This window comes from Patagioenas fasciata, chromosome 32 (assembly GCF_037038585.1).
Source record: "Patagioenas fasciata isolate bPatFas1 chromosome 32, bPatFas1.hap1, whole genome shotgun sequence".
Classification (NCBI taxonomy): domain Eukaryota; kingdom Metazoa; phylum Chordata; class Aves; order Columbiformes; family Columbidae; genus Patagioenas; species Patagioenas fasciata.
In genome coordinates, this window is record NC_092551.1 from 957,657 (window position 1) to 972,624 (window position 14,968).

Consider the following 14,968-nt stretch of genomic DNA (forward strand, 5'->3'; position numbering starts at 1 on the left):
CCTGGAGTCAAAGGGGTGTCCCCATGGTGTCACAATGGGCCCTGAGGACAATGGGGGTCCTGGGATGTCACAATGGGCACTGGGAAGAAAGAGGGGGTCCCCAGGGTGCCACTATGGGCCCTGGGGACAAGAGGGTCCCCAGGATATCACAATGGGCCCTGGGGACAACGAGGGTTCCGACGGTGTCACAATGGGCCCTAGGGCCAAAGGCTGTCCCCTGAATGTCACAATGGGCCCTGGGGACAATGGGGGTCCCCAGGATGTCACAATGGGCTCTGGGGAGAAAGGGGTGGTCCCCATGGTGTCACAATGGGCCCAAGTGACAAGGAGGGTCTCCATGGTTCCACGATGGGCCCTGCGGACAACGGGGTCCACCGGATGTCACAATGGGCCCTGGGGACAAAGGGAGGTCCTAGGATGTCACAGTGGGCCCTGGGGACAAAGTGGGGTCCCCTGACTGTCACAATGGGAGCTGGGGACAAAGGGGGTCCTGGGATGTCACAATGGGCCCCAGTGACAAAGGGGGTCCCCATGGTGTCACAATGGGCCATGGGGACAAAGGGGGGTCCTCGGATGCCACAATGGGCCCTCGGGACAACTGGGGGGTCCTGAGATGTCGCAGTGGGCCCTGGGGACACTGGGGGGTCCCCACGGTGCCACAATGGGTCCCCAGTGACAAGGGGAGTCCCCAGGATGTCACAATGGGCCCTGGGGATAAAGGGGGTCCCCAAGATGCCACAATGGGCCCTGTGGAAAAAGGGGGGTCCTGGGATGTCACAATGGGCCCTTGGGAAAAAGGCTGTCCCCTGAATGTCACAATGGGCCCTGGGGACAATGGGGGTCCCCAGGATGTCACAATGGGCCTTCAGTATAAAGTGGGGTCCTGGGATGTCACAATGGGCCCTGGGGATCAAGGATGGTGCCCAGGATGTCACAATGGGCTCTGGGGACAATGGGGGGTCCTGGAATGTCACAATGGGCCCTAGGGACAAAGGTTGGTCCCCAGGTTGTCACAATGGGTCCTGGGGACAACTGGGGGTCCCCAGGATGTCACAATGGGCCCTGGGGACAAGGGGGATACCCACGGTGTCAAAATGGGCCCTGGGGACAAAGGGAGGTCCCCAGGATGTCACAATGGGCCCTGGGGATGACGGGGGGTCCTGGGACGTCACAATGGGCCCTGGGGACAATGGGGCGTCCTGATATGTTACAATGAGCCCTGGGCACAACTGGGGGGTCCTTAGATGGGGGGTCCTTATGTGGGGGGTGATGGTTAAAGTATAAGTATGGAGAAGCTTGGCAGATTGATTATATTACACTTCCACAAACACGTCAAGGTAAGCGTTATGTACTTACAATGGTGGAAGCAACCACTGGATGGTTGGAAACATCTGCCGTACCTCATGCTACAGCCCGAAATACCATCTTGGGCCTTGAGAAGCAAGTCCTTTGGTGGCCGGGTACGCCAGAAAGAACTGAATCAGACAATGGTACTCATTTCAAAAACAGTATTATAGACAATTGGGCCAAAGAACATGGTATTGAGTGGGTGTATCATATTCCATATCATGCACCAGCCTCTGGGAAAACTGAAAGGTACAATGGTTTGTTAAAAACTACACTAAAGGCACTGGGTGGTGGAGCCTTTAAAAACTGGGATTCACATTTAGCAAAAGCCACTTGGTTGGTCAACACCAGGGGATCAACCAATGGAGCCGGGCCTGCCCAATCAGAAATTCTATGGACTGTAGAAGGAGATAAAGTCCCTGTAGTACACATGGAAAATATCTTAGGAAAGGCAGTCTGGGTTCCTCCTGCCTCAGGCACAGGCAAACCTATTCGTGGGATTGTTTTTGCCCAGGGACCTGGCAGCACCTGGTGGGTGATGCTTAAGGATGGAGAAGTTCGGTGTGCACCTCAAGGGGATTTGATTTTAGGTGAAAATGTGCAATGCTGAACTGTATGATGTGAATTGCCGCACTAACAATGTTTAATAAGTGTCTTTCAGATCAAGACAATGGTGATGAAACCAGCGCTGGCTTCTTCGAGTGGCGCCCGACACCTTCTTGGAAGTTGGTGTCCTTAACCCACCAACAGGGGTCATGAGATGCACTTGGACCATTTTCCCTGCCCTGGGAGACTGTGGTGACAAAATGAACTTAATGACCTTTTCAAAGGATGGTCCACTGATTAATTACTCCTGTGTATATATGTACATATGTATATATATATATATATAGTAGTAGTGATTAATTAGATTGTATTGATAGATTGTATTGATAAGGTTTAAGTATTCAGTGAATGTCATATGATAAGGGGTGGAATGTCCTGGTCTTGTTAAAAACAAGTTTCTCTTTTAGTGAATTTGCCTGTCAGCTAAAGCCTTCATGTCAGCTGCATTTTCCTGGAGAACCCAACACATGTTTTGGTTAAACCCAGCAAGGGAATGCAAACTTATTGATAAGCACGGATGGACATCTCGCGAGGGGGGCAATGAGAAAACTGATGACTGAGAGACTGACCAACGGTGAATAACATTCCGTTCACGTGAATACTTCATATAAAAGTGGGAGATCACGAGGATCTCACCCCTTTTCCCTTTTTTTCCTCATGGCCGACATTAGGAGAGGACCTTGCTGGTCGTCCCTGCGAACTGAGGCCAGTGAGAGACTGAATCCAGCTCCGGTTGGCTACAGAGTCTAATCCAGGACTTTGGGTGCTGGCTCTGCAGTTGCTGAGACTTAGAAGATTGGTTTTGTATATTTTGTATTATTTTCTCTATTCTTATTACTAGCATTAGTAAAACATCTTTAACTTTTCCAACTCTCTTCTCTCTGTCCTTCTTTCCCTCTTGATCGCCTGTCCTGAGTGGGAAGGGGGGAGAGGGAGGGGCAAAAGGGGGAAGTGGGGGGGAGAGGAGGTTGACAACACATCTGCCAGGGTTTGATTGTCACCCCGCAATCCTAACCCTCGACAGGCTGGGACAGAGAAAAGGATGAGAAGGAAATAAGGCAAGGCAAGGCAAGGCTAGGCCAAAGGACATTTCCTTGGTTACATATTTTGTACCAGATTCATCTGGAGACGAGCACGGAAGCCATCTGACCTGATGGATTAGGCCCAATCAAAAACCCCGGCTACTTGAGACACTTAGACTAAGCCTAAAATGCAAAGATCTGTCCATAAGGATGGGTTTTATACTCTACTTCCACAATCTGCTGGCAGTACAAAAGAATAAGCGGCAGATCTCCTTAGGCTGAGTCACGGTGCTTTGCTCCTAAGACCATGCATACCATGGGAATATTTCAGCATTTCTGCTCTGGTTTTCAGTGTATTACACCAAAACACCCACCTGATGACGTCATTTCAAGAGCAACAGCAGCAATTTGCAGAATTCAGCTTCTTTGGGGAACTGAGAAATTGCTGAGCTGACACCAAGTCCTGCTGTGTCCCTGTCACCCGCAGAGTGAGAAAAGGAGAGCTGGGTGTGGCAGCCGAGCACCCCATGCAGCCAGACGAGGGCTTAGTGAGAGAGGCTGGGACAGAGAACAGGATGAGAAGGAAATAAGGCAAGGCTGGGCCAAAGGACGTTTCCTTGCTTTATATTTTCTACCACATTCATCTGGAGACGAGCAGGGAAGCCATCAGACCTGATGGATTAGGCCCAAACAAAAACCCCGGCTACTTGAGACACTTAGACTAAGCCTAAAATGCAAAGATCTCTCCATAAGGATGGGTTTTATACTCTACTTCCACAATCTGCTGGCAGTACAAAAGAATAAGCGGCAGATCTACTTAGGCTGAGTCACGGTGGTTTTGTGCAGAAGGATATGGAACAAAGGGAGAAAGCAAAGGGAGCAGGACAAAGGGAGGGAAGAGGAAAAACCAGTGCTGAGCTGCAGGACTGAAATGGAGGAGGTTTTGCATTTTCTTATGATACAGTTGTATAGGTGGCTTCAAGCCTAGACAACACGATTTCACGTTTTTCTTCTGGAGTTATGCATTTGCTGTTCTTTCTTTCTTCTTGTTCTTTTAGCAGGATCATTTTATCTGAGCATGGCAGTGGCCCTAAAGGCACTTGCTTTGATAGAGCTGTCCAATAAGGTGTTGAACAAGTCCTCGCAGACACGCAATGATGTAGCATGCTATAGAAATCAGTGCTTCTGTTACTTCGATTAAAGAAGTAATTTCTCTCAATGTTCCAAACCAAGATTCTAACAATCCCATGAGTGGACTATCTACACCTGAATTCTCAGCCAATTCTTCTGCTGAAGCTGTGGTTAGACATATATCACCTTTTTCTGCCAACATCGTATCTGGGACCATGTTATTTTCCCATGCCATTCTACTAGTAGCATCTAATTGTTTGGTGATTCATTTAACTGCTTGTCTAGTATAACTTATAAATAAATGTTATTTATCCCGTCTACATTCTTGTTTGTAGTTACCTACCAAAACAAAAAGGACTCAGAACCCGCAGCTAACTTGACTTCTTGCTTTGTGTTCCTTGGGGACTCCTCTGGGGACCCCAATCTAATTGAAATAAACCCTGTCATCAGAGGAAAGCCCTCAACTCCTTTTTCTGTTGCCCTGATGGATCACAGTGTTCAAATGCCAGGGTAAAAGGAATTTCCAATTGTACGACGTCACAGGTACCTTCCCAGTGGGGGATAAAATGGAATGAAGTGTCATCTTCCCACAGTACCACCAAAGATCCACTCAAGAAGCATTTGAGGACATATGAGGACCAACTTCCCGTGTCTCTGCACACCTACTCATGTTCCTAGGAACTTGGTATCATTCCTGCCGCGTCGTGAGAGACAGGCAGTATGATTTCCAATTATTCCTGAAAATGCCAGGGGGATTTTGATATTTTTCCCTGCAAAGCTGGAAACAGTAGGGAGAGAGTATGACACGACTTATTTCTCCATGCCGTAGAGTCTTGGCATAAGGCTAAGACGCACTCCATCCCCTGTCAATCTTCGCTCCACCCCAGAGGGAAGGGTACCACTTGGGCCACAGGCCTTCCTGCTGCACAGGCATAGCAATTGCTCGTTTAGGCTTTGCACCATATATTTGATCCATTCTACCCAGGCATTTGTACCTCCATATATGTTGAACCTTCCCAGGGCATCTTTTCTACTAATGTCTATTTGTGATCCATAAACCCCACTTACTGAATCATCTGCTCTCTGTCTTGCAATTAGCAAAGGGTTGCACTGCAGAGACTCACATCCTGGGAGAGACTGTCCTTTAGATAGGGTCATTTTTCTTTGCAACTCTATAACCGTTCATTGCTCACTGTCCATCCCCTAAACTCTGTGCTCCAAATAACACTGTACCAGGAGGGGCAATGAGAGACAGTAACAAAAACTGTGCACTTCTTTAAATCATCCTTAGACTCAGGCCCCTTGGACGCGTTTCTTTTCATAACTCCATTCTCTTTAGCTCTGTACATCCCCACAGTTAAGGATGTGGCAATCATCTACTCAAATTGTTAGGGAACCTTCAGTTTCAGTGACGTTTGTTAAGTAACCCATTTGTAAATTCTACATACACAGGATTAACAATCCCCAAAGGTTTCATTTCATTTTCATCTCTGTATCTTTAGTCGAAGGGGGTCATCAGTTGTCAATACTTGCCACTCGTCATTGTCCTTTGGAGGTTCCATTGGCTCTTTAATCCGTGTCTAATGAGTCCACCCTTTCTCAGCTGGTCGTACCACTGTCTCGGTGAGCAGCAGAACTTGAAATGCTCCTTCCCAATCTGGCTGAAGCTTCCGTTTCTTTCCAGGATTTGACCAGGACCCAGTTTTCAGGCTGAAACTTGTGAGCTGCAAACTCTAAAGGCAGAGTTTGTGCCAGAAGGCCTTGTGCCTGAGAGAAGATAGGCAAGACAACCCGAGTATACAGTTTTTGAGAAATAAATCCTTAGTTTCAAACTGTGGAGGTCCACCTGTTATTAAACTTTTGCTACCACTGCTGCTGCGGCAGTGCTCAGGAGGAAAGCTTCTCCCCATCTGCCAAGGTGATCAACCAACACTAGTATGTATTTAATTCGACCAGCTACAGGCAAATCACCTTGAATATTTTGAGAGAGTTGTAAACTTGGACCCTGCCCTCCTGCAGGCTGCTTTTTAAGTGCCTTTTTATTTCTTCTTTTACAAACCACCCATCTTTCACAAATTTGCTTGGCTATAGTATAAATTCCCGTATTACGTCACACATTGCTTGAGTTCCCCAATAACTCTCCTGATGTAGAATCGCTAATACCTCCCTCATGATTTGCTTATTTAACATTTCTCTACCATCTGGGAGTACCCATTTCCCACTCTGTTCCCTGGCTCCTAATTCTTGGAGGACTTCTTCTTATTTTTCATCAAAAACTGGAATTTCCTGTGAGGCCAGGACCTCAAGCGTGAGATAACTTACAGTTATCACTTCAGGTTTTAAGGCTGCTTCTCAGGCCATTTCATCTGATAACCAATCTCCCCTGACACAAAAGGAGTTTCCCCTCTGATGTCCCAATGGACATCATGCACTACAGCCACTTCTATTGGTGACATCAGATTATGTAACACTTGTCCAACTGGTTCTTCACAAACCAATTCTTTCCCTTTGCTATTCATTAGACCCCATTCTTCCCAGATTTTCCCAAAGGTGTGCACTACTCCAAATGCATATCTAGAACCATTACAGACGGTACCTTCTTTTCCATCTAACATTTGCAGTGCCTGATTGACAGCGTATAGCTGGCATGTTTGAGCTGACCAGTTATTAGGTAACCTGCCCGTTTCTTATTTCACCACTCACACCTTCAACGATGGCACACCCATTGTGTCTTTTCCCCTGAATTATCCCCGAAGTCCCATCTATGAGGAGGTGCAGCCCATTGTCATCTCTCCGCAGGAAAGCAGCAGGGTTTAATTTCCTGCTTTCTTTCACCAGAAGAGCGGTGACTGCTGCAGTTTGCACACACTCAAGACACTGGCTCTAAGAGCTTAGATAAGTGTGCCACTGGCTGTCGCTTCCCCCCAGCCCACTTGCTGGTGGAGCAGTGTGGGAGGCAGAACAGGCCACCCTGTGCAAGCATTGCTCAACAGTACCAAAAACATCTCTGTATTATCAACACTGGTTTTAGCACCAATCAAAAAACATAGTCCCATACTAGGTACCACAAAGAGCATTAACTCCACCCTGGCCAAAACCAACACAAACTTCCAGGTAATAGAATAGCTCTCACATTTTCTCCTTATCACCCCCCCAGGCAGTAACTGTGCTTCCACACCCAGAGCCTGTAAAACGTTTGTCTCTAATAAATAAGCTGGGGAATCTTCCACTAATATATTCCTTCCCCATACACTTTTAATTCTTATTATCACAGATAGGGCTGGAGCGCCGCTCCCCGCGGCCGCCGTCCTGTCCGCGCCAGAGACCGCCCCGCCGCCATCTCTAGTGAGGGCACAGCGGCCGCGCTCTCCCCGCCCCGCCACAGACACCTCATCAGCCACCGCCCGAACGGCGCCGGTACCCGAGGAGGAGGACTCGAAGGACGTTAACTCCCCCTCCTCGGCGGGGTGCGCCGCCCGCCTCCCAAGAGCGGCTCCCAGAGCGACCAGCTCCCCTCCTCCCCGGCGGCACGGGGCACGGCCTCAGTGCGGCGGCTTCACTGCCCGCGCCGAAGATGGCGGCGCGACGGGAGCGGGAAAGCGTGAGGCGCTGCAGGCGTCAGGCCCGGCCCGGGAGCCCCCAGCCGCTCCTGCTCCCACGCACCCCCCCCGTTTGCTTTACATTTGTGTATCGTATATAAATGCAGAGACAAGGAGCAGCGGCACGGAGCAGGCTGCTGGGTACGAGGTGTTCCCTCAGCACACACACCCACACCCCCCCGTCCCGGGCCGGGCCGCTCCGCACGAAAGGGAAGGTGAGGGAAAAACAAAAACTAAAGGCACAGAGGCGTCCCGGCTGAAGCCGAGCTGTGCTCATCTACCCTTTGAATGACAATTCCAAAGGCACATCCCCACTCACGAAAGCTGGCGGCTCCGCAGGGTCCCCAGCAGACACAACCACCGGCCGGCGGGGCGGGGGGGGCTCTGCCCGGGGAGCTCCCGCAGGGTCCGCAGTCTGAGGACAACGCTCCGCCCGCAGCCCCGCACCGAAACCGCCGGAAGGTCCCACAGCCTCCTTGTCAAGCCCAAGGGAATCCGAGCTGGGCCCGTATACGGTCAGTGCTCCAGAAGCTTCGCCGCTCCCAGGCGTTTCACTAAACGTCTGTCAGCCGAGGGCTGTGGGCGTGACCAGAGCGCCCATCCACCGGAAGTGCCGGGCGCTTTCCTGCGGCTGCAAAGTGCTGCGACACGGGGCTGTGGGCCCCCCGGGGCGGGGCGTGGAGCTGCTGCGTCCCCCCAGTTCTGGCTCCCCCGACCCAGAGCAAAGCGCTCCCCTCCTCCGGCTGCCGACAGTCAGCCCGGCTTCTTGCACAGCCGCCTGGTTACCCCCTCACCCCGTCCCCCCAGTTAGTCCCTAGCTTCAGTGCTGGAGAGCCTGGCTTCCGCACTCCTTTGTTTTGCTAGGAAGAACCTGTCCTCACCCAGGGCTATGCTGGAGCTGGTTCAGCTTGGTGTGGTGGAAGCAGATCCAGGAACTACCACAGCTGCTCCTTGAGCAGCCCCATCTCTCTGCCAGCTCCTGCACCCCTCATTCCAGTGGGTCCTCCAGATACCCCGATAGTTGACACCCTGGGGGCAGCGCATCCCACCACCACCCGCCCAGACCACGCGCTTTCCAGCTTTGCCTGGTGGGACTCAACTCCTGCAGCCTGGAGTATCCAGGAAGGGAATTTGGCAAGGCCCCCTCAAAGTGATGCAAAGGGAACAGAGGCCAGCAGAGCTGCGCGCGTTTCTACACATTCACGTGCCTTGGTACAGCCCAGATGACCACCAGTTGGGTCACTGTTGGACTTGTTTTAAGCCCTGACATAACCTGCTCCAGACCTGGTCTGTCATTTGTCATTCTGCAGCCCCCTGCTGCAGGGATGAAATGAGGCATCTCCTCCAATTACAAAGTCTGCCACTGTGCCTTGCCATGACCCTGTGGCTTCACCCAGCCAGGCCTTGGAGATCTTCCCCTGCCCATCCCGCAGTTCCTCACCCAGAAGCGGACATCACTTTGAGCCTGCGCAAAACGTCGTTGGAGCTGCTCCAGCTCATTTTGGCACTGCAGGATCTCAGCTGCTTTCTCTGCCTCGTACTGATCCAGGAGCACCTTGGCTTGCTCCATCATTTCCCTGTCCTTCTCTTGGGACTGCTGCAGGTCCTTGCGCGTCCTCACCAGCAGCTTGTAGCGGGAAATGACGTCCTGGATGTCCTCAAACTGCAGCACAAGGATCCTGGGTTTAGTAACGCCCCTGCCCTCCCCTCATGACTGCAAGTCTCGTGCTGTTTGGCACCCTGTCCTGACCAGGGACAACACCTCCCCCAGCTGAAAGATTTCCCCTCTTGGCGAGCCTGCTGCCCCAGTTGGTTTGTGAGCGTCACACATTCCCTGTTTGATGGCCCCATTGTGCCGGTCCCAGAGCTGCCACTGCCAGCAGCAAGGGGAGATGTCGTACCGCCCCCCAGTGCTCTGGTAGGAAACAAAGCGCAAGTGCAGCTGCCAGGGCCAAGTCACCCAGCCATGGGAGTGGGGCAGCCGGGCCGCAGGAGTGCGAGCGATGCAGGGAGGGACGCCCGCACACCCTTGAGAAGGGCTCAGCTTTCCCGACAGCTGCCTGGGCTCCCATTCTTGGGCAGCTTGGCCCTCCTCCCAAACCATCCATGTCACGTGAAACAGTGACACAAAGGGGTCCCCATGCCCCTCAGCTCTGTGCTGTTCCCCCTTCTAACACTTTTTCTTTGGTTTTCTCAAGCTTTTGTCTCCTTTTCTGCTTTTCCTCCCCTCACTCTGGTCCCCTTGGCTCACCTGGCTTGCAGGGAACCTCCTCCCATCCCACCTGAGGTCTCTGGGTTTGACCAAGTGTCATGATTTCCCTGGACTTGCCTTATCTCCTCCAGGTTTAACATCCACATACAGCCCTCCCTGAGGCCATGATCTGTCTCTCATGTCCAAACTCACCTGTGGGGAGATCTTCACCACAGCCTCCAGGTAGTTTTTGAAGATGGAGTGCTTCTGCACTTGGCTGCTGAGCTTCTGGTGTTCCTTTTTCAGGGCTTCGAGTTTCTTCTTAGCCCTCAAAAGCTCCATCTCCTTTTGTGTTTTCTCCTCTCTTTCTCTCACGGCTTTCTTCAGAGCCTGGACTCGCAGCTGATCGTCTTCCTAGTGATGTTTCCCCCACCAATACACACACACACAGAAGGAAAGGAAGGCAAGGGCAGATGGAGCTGGGTCACCCAGCAGCACTGGGAGGAGATACACTCACAGGGGACAGAGCAGTGCTGCAGCACCCCGGGGAACATCTTCCACATCTTTCCACACAAGCAGAGCTGTGGAGCCCTGTGTGTCCTTGTCTGCAGTGGCTGTGCTGCTCTGGCTGAAAACGAGTTCATTTCCTTCCTGCAGTTAGAAACCTTTCTTTATCACAGCTAGCACGCTCATTATTTGGAAGGCATCCAAATGCACCCAAAGCATTTCAAGATGAAAGAAACCTGTGAGCGTCCCCAGGTCATGAGCAAGGGAAAGAACACGTTTCAGAGCCAATATATTCCTATTGCTTCACTGAGGTTATACCGCCCATGACACAAACTCCGTGCTGTCAGACCACAGACTAGTGCAGAGATCAGTGCTAAAAATGCAGTTGCAACCAAAGAAAGATTTTCTAAAACTTGATTCCTATGTCTTATCTTGATTTCAGAATTGAAATAGTTGCTTTTAAAGGAAATTATCAAACTTAAAAAAAATCATGTAGGAAGATACATCACAGGTGACAATCTGTCACTACAGTGGTACTAATCAAGGTGAAATTAAGCCGTATTCAGTGTAAAGCACACACACACATATTTATATGAAAAGAATTGCAACCATCATTTCTATGTTTCTTTTTAATGAAATATTTTCTTCTATTTTGTGGTTCTTCTATGTGAGCCACAATCTACCTCCATGTCACACGTTCAATGTGATTTTGTTAGTCTGCAGAAAGACACAGGGCAATACTCATCCTTCAAAATCTCCCCGGAAACATCAATGGCTCTTTCAAAAGAAAAAGCTACTTTCCTGTTTTAATTAAATGCTTCAGAAGCATTCAGCGAGATTTAACCTGAAGAACATGAAAGCATAAAACTCCTTCAGCGGTTGCATAAAACAGATCTAAATCGGCACAGGAAGGGACTTTTCTGCTGTTTGTCTTTGACCCCGGATATCTGAGCATCTCAGAGTCCCAAACGCATTTGTCGGCAAAGCAGCCGCCTGTGCCGCAGCCGGGCTGCACGCGGCTCTTCCAACGCAGGCACACAGATATTCAAGATGAAGGGTCTTTTTTCCCAAGTTTCCCAGTACCCAAGCACGCAGCAGGTGAACTCCGCACTTTTGGGGAACACTTTCCTGCCCTTTTTCATGTGTCTGTGAAAACTCACCCGAAATCTAAACAGTTCTGAAAATCCAGGCTAAAGCAATTTGCTGAAGGTCACTTAAGAAGGTCTGAGAGTACGAAATGTGGAACAGAGCACAACTCTGCATGTCCAAAGCAAAAAGCTTAACCATTTGACTTCTATATTTATCACTGCATGCTACATTGGGATAGATGCAAACAGATATTTTACTTTATATACAGATTACAGCCAATCAGAGAATCCTGCATCACTTCTAGACATACCTTTGTACTGGGATGCAGCTGCCACCAGCTCCACCAGCAGTAGCAGCTTCAACAACACAGAGACCAACCTGCATCCCTGAAGATGGGCAGAGCAGGCAGGATGGTCTCCTGGAGATACAGGCCGAGTCTCTTGGGAAAGAGAGCGGTTCAAACACAGCATCTCCCCTGCCGCTGGGAGGAAGAGCAGCACGGCCGCTTGCCTTTCAGGGCTGCTGCAGGCCCAGGCTGCAGGTCACAAAGCAGGGGCCACACGTTTCAGTGAGTTTTGCCAGGTCACAGGACAGGCTCGGCAGCTGTGCACATATCCCTCACCCAAAACAGGGCACGGGAGGAGCTCTGCACATGAAGAGCTGCAATGTGTGAACGCAACTGCCTAAGTCCAGACCTCCACCTGCATCTTCCCTGCAGGTCTAGCATGTCGGATATTTTAAAAACATGGAAAAATTGGGGCTTTCCACTGAGATTATATCAATGTGTTCAGTTTTTGGCCCCTCACACCAAGAAAGGCCTTGAGGTGCTGGAGAGAGTTGAGAGAAGGGAGCGGAGCTGGTGAGGGGCTGGAGCACAAGTGTGATGGGAGCGGCTGAGGGACCTGGGGGTTCAGCTGGAGAACAGGAGCTGAGGGGAGACCTTCTGATCTCTGCACTGCCTGAAGGGAGCTTGGAGCCTGGGGTTCGGGCTCTGCTCCCCAGGAACAAGCGATGGGATGAGAGGAAACGGCCTCAAGTTGCGCCAGGGGAGGCTGAGGTTGGATCTGGGGAACAATTTCTTCCCCAAAGGGCTGTGGGGCATTGGAACAGGCTGCCCAGGGCAGTGCTGGAGTCACCAGCCCTGGAGGGGTTGAATAGATGGAGATGACACTCTCAGGGACATGGGGCAGTGCCAGGGTGGGTTAACTGTTCGACTTGATGATCTTGAGGGGCTCTTCCAACCAAATGATTCTGTGATTCTATGATAATGGTGCCTTTGTGTGCAAGAGGGGGAGCTTGAGTCAGCAGAATCAGCTGCTAGAACCAGCTCCAACACCACCGCCTGGCAGGGCAGAGCTCAAGCACCAGTCAGTCTCCTGCAGCCCTGTTCCATTGCTCAGAGGAAGAACTGGCTCGCTCGGAGCTGACAGCCAGTGCGGAAGCCAAAATGCAAAGCATTAAGGGCAATTAAGGCACTGGATGTGAGCTGGGGCTCCAGCTAGTGTGAACAGAAGCCATCATCTCTCAGTGTCTTATCTGTGAAGTAGTGACAAGGGCATTGCCCCTGCAGAGGACTAGGAGGCTGCGTATTTTGAAGATACAATAGATTGCAATGCATAGCGATGGACTGATAATGGAGACATGCGCTGCTTTTTTAGAGCTTTTCACTATTAACTTTTCATAATTTCTAAACCTGCAAAGCTACTGGCATATTCCTGTCTTTTTTTTTTTTAATGATACGATTTTTGAGTAATATAGTTTTGGCTCATCAGTACTTGATCAAGCTTTTAAGTAACAAAAAGGAGATGAGACCTGTGAAGAGGGTATAGCAATACGAGCAGTGCCTACCCTGATGTATGAAAACAGCCAATGCAAAATCATTTTCATTACTGAAACTTGCTGCAGTGCAGGAAACATATTCCAAAAAAATGAGAGGATGTAACGTGCTGTGCGCACGTGGTTCGCATCTCAGCAGCACCTGGTACCTCCCATTCATGCCACCAGAGCTGCATCTGCTGACACTCACCAGTCGATTCGCAAGAGCAATGGTACACGCTGTCGCTTCGGCTTCTTGCTGACACTTGAGTTTGTCGGAAGTGGCCTTCTCAAACTTGGCTGTGAGCTTCCTCAGGTTCTCGTTGAGGCGCTGTACATGAGAAAAGAAAATAAAAGGAGAAAATCACAGCACAGTTTTAAGGCAAACCCTTCTGGAGAGATACTCCCCCTGCAGCAGCAGGAGCAGCGCGGAGCAGCCGGGTCCTGGGTTACATTGTGTGCTTGGAACTCACACCCTCAGCGCAGGGCACAGGCGAAGAACCTGCAAAACTAATGTATTTGGTGTGAATTTAAACTGGGAAAAGGGGTCCTTATGGCCAAGCACCTATGAGTGGTGCTATAGCTATGAACAGGGCAGCTAAGAAAACCAAGTCTTTTGTTCTCTGATGCTGCAGCCCCTCTGGTCTCGGTCCAGTCCTTGAGGCTCTGCTGAGTTGCGCGCAGAACCCCAAGGGGCTCCTGGGGCTTGAACCATCGCCAGAACACACCTCCTGTGCCCTCTTTCTAGAAAGGACTATGACATAGAAGTCAATAAAGCGATCCTGCTCCTAAAGCTGCCTGAGCTGCCTTGGACACTGTGACAGAGGAGCGCAAGCAGCTCCAGGTGGGACCATCTCACGTGCAGGCCGGCTGCAAAGTGTTTGAGGGCTGGGAAGGGGCAGAAGCTCCCAAAGCACCTGGAGCCCCCCACACTGTCCCTTTGCTTGGCCAGAGCTGCTCACACTCAGGTCTAAAACAAATCAAGGGCTCCCACAAGCACTTGGAGCATCTCACTTCTGATAAGAGAGGCAGAAGTAATAATAGATTTTATCTCCACCCAGTGCAAACTGCTTAAGGATAAACTGCTCGTAAATCACTCTAACGCTGTTTGAGCTACGCTAGAAACAAACCTGAAAATAAAAAAGGATTCGATTCTATTCTATTCTATTCTATTCTATTCTATTCTATTCTATTCTATTCTATTCTATTCTATTCTATTCTATTCTATTCTATTCTATTCTATTCCATTCCATTCCATTCTATTCCATTCCATTCCATTCCATTCCATTCCATTCCATTCCATTCCATTCCATTCCATTCCATTCCATTCCATTCCATTCCATTCCATTCCATTCCATTCCATTCCATTATCTGCAGCTCTCCAGGATACTGGAAAACACAAAGCGCTCCCTCCTTGACCTGTCTTGGAATTAATAACACAAAAAGTTTCTGTCCCTGCAGGTACATGAATGTGTGTGCATACGTACACTCCTATATATAAAACCCCATTACACAAGCACAATCTGATACATGAGCGTGAGCTGTGAGAACAGGTCAGAGCTGCAATGCCCACCAGACCCACTCTGCAGTAACACACAAACACATCTGTGTGCAGCTGGGAAGACAGCTCTCACTTCTATATCTACCCTCCCCAGATTTGT

General features: G+C 50.2%; 1 pseudogene; it reads right to left on the reverse strand.

The window, feature by feature from the left end:
- Nucleotides 1–2,749: 2,749 nt before the first annotated feature.
- LOC136110807 (dynein axonemal heavy chain 9-like) overlaps nt 2,750–14,968 on the reverse strand; it is a 141,041-nt pseudogene continuing 128,822 nt past the window's right edge.